This window comes from Montipora foliosa, chromosome 11 (genome assembly GCF_036669935.1).
Source record: "Montipora foliosa isolate CH-2021 chromosome 11, ASM3666993v2, whole genome shotgun sequence".
Lineage (NCBI taxonomy): Eukaryota > Metazoa > Cnidaria > Anthozoa > Scleractinia > Acroporidae > Montipora > Montipora foliosa.
The window spans coordinates 16,030,403-16,032,700 of NC_090879.1; the positions used below are offsets into that span (position 1 = coordinate 16,030,403).

The window sequence follows — 2,298 nt, forward strand, 5'->3', positions numbered from 1 at the left end:
TAATAGTCAAACAAAATTAGATTTCTTTAAATAAACGTCGCGCTGTGAATTATATTTTACCTCGTGGTTGAATTTTTGTGAATTCTTTTCTCAGTTAACAAAAGGTATTAACTCGACACGAAATGTGTTGTACGTGGTCCGTCTTCACTTAAAAAATATTTAGAGTTTTCGTAGGGTTTCATGCTGCTAAGGTCGTATAAGACGACGCCCTCCAATTTAGCATTTTGCCAAATTAAACCGTAGGAAGAGGCTGCAGGGATAAACTTTTATAAGCTTTAGCAAAGACAGTACAGTCATATTACAAAATAGTCAGAACTATCAGCCTTACTCCAAACTGGATTCCTACATCCGATTTGTGAACACGTATAAACGCCACTCTCAATACATGCAGCACTAAAGCGACAAATTCGCTCAACTTCACATATTTTGAAATAACCTTATCAGTTTCTCAGTGCGGAAAAATTCAGTTCTTCCCCGGAAAAAGTAAGGTGCAACAAAGAAGAGATCTAACGTTTTGGTTGGATTTTCCCTTGACTTAAAGCCAAAACCAACTTTTGTTTGAAATACAACTAGTTTGCCAATCATACCTCAGCATGAGCTACGGTTGTTCATGTTGAAAAAAAAAAATAGCCATTAAACTGACTGTGTTCAGTAATGATAAACCGATCAGGAAAAAGTATCGCTATGGTTTAATTTTAAAAAAGATGTGTTTCTTACCCTTCTTCAGGAGAACTCTGTGATTTTCTACAAAGAAGGAGTACTTCTTAAGATTTGCTGTCCTTCCAAGTTAAGGCGTTTCAATGACAATGAAATCAAGCTGTATTAATGACACTTTATACCCTTTCATTCTAATGGCCTTCGTTTTATTTATAAACACGTCAATTTTTGGCTTTTGACCAACATTCATAAAGCAGCGCAGCTGCCGACTCGATTAGAAAAATGGCACATGGTTTTAAAAAGCACTTAGACCCTTCTTTGAGGTCACGAAAGATATCTTTAGGAATATACATCGAAAAATAGAGATATTCAGTTAATTGTTCCTTTGATCACAAAATTGTGAATTGCTTTTGAAAATCAGTGGGCGAGAATTTCATACGTCAGAGTACGGGCAAATCAAATGGATGAATCGTTAGAGACTTTTCTTTGGCTAGCATACTTTAAAAGTAATTTCCGCAGAGTTTTTTTCCGATGATTAAATAATAGGTGGTCAATCACCAGGACTATAAACTACAATCAATCATTTTAACTAATAACTGCGGACCAATCATATCGCTGTACGCTTTTTATCGGTGAACTCATTGAAGCTGAATGATGGGCAATAAAAAAGTATTCAAACTACAACTAGCTTTCACGGGTTTATTGGCTCACCTTAACTCGCCAGCAAACAAAGACTTAGGCGAGAAACAGGAAGTATGATAGGACAGGCATCTCTTTTAAATTAATTTTGAATTTTATAGGAGCGTGAGGTAGTAACTTATATTTCGTTAATATTGTAGATCTTTATATCGTAAAACCACGTCATTATATTAATGGAGGCACGTTTTGTCCTGTTCATAATATGATCAGTCAGGTGTGGGCTATTTAACGTTTCGCAGAGTTAGTAATAGTTGATCTACGTCGGCGTTATGATCGAGCCCTGCACTGCGATTCGTTCTTATTCGAGAATGTTAGATCAGCTTATCATTTGTGTGCGTCAGGGGAATAACAACCTTTTAGTTATTTTAAGATCCTGAGAAATGGTTGAACCCACGATCTCCGGTTTAGCAGATTTGAAGATTTGTCGCATCGCTATCCCACTTAGCTAACCAAGTGACCAGTTACTCAATTTCACTACCGATCCGATGTTGTAAGAGTATATCAAAACTGAAAGGTCATACATCTTTACGTGTTGGATTTATGTTTGGTATATATTTTTCTCCGACAAATTGTGGCGATAGTGTAAGCTCACATGTTTACAGGACGTTCCAGGGCAGCAAAGTGAAAATGAACTAACTTCCTCCTTAATTCTCTTTCAGTATTGCGTGCGATGGGCCAGTTTCTAAAGGAATCCTATATAAGCATAAAATTATATTTTCAAAATATGCGCTGCTGATTTTTTTCAGATCCGACGGTGTAAAACCTAAAACAAGCAGGAGGTTTTACAACCTATTAGAAAGCTATGTCCCGATTTTTATCTGTTATGGAATCGGCTAAATTTAATAAGTTAAATAAGTTTTGCTTGTTTTTAAGCTCAGACACTCTCATGAGTGAAGTTTGGTGCTCATTCAAAGAGTCTATCAGGATTTTGGGATTTAACAG

The 2,298-nt window shown here is 36.3% G+C and overlaps 1 protein-coding gene across 1 annotated transcript in view; it reads right to left on the reverse strand.

Annotated features, from left to right (window-relative positions):
• The window catches only part of LOC137975050 (uncharacterized), a 24,635-nt gene extending 23,782 nt beyond the window's left edge, over positions 1-853 (reverse strand). The window contains exon 1 of the transcript XR_011117536.1: positions 718-853. The gene's annotated coding sequence lies outside the window, so the exon portion shown is untranslated. The remainder of the gene's footprint in view (positions 1-717) is intronic.
• Positions 854-2,298: the final 1,445 nt, after the last annotated feature.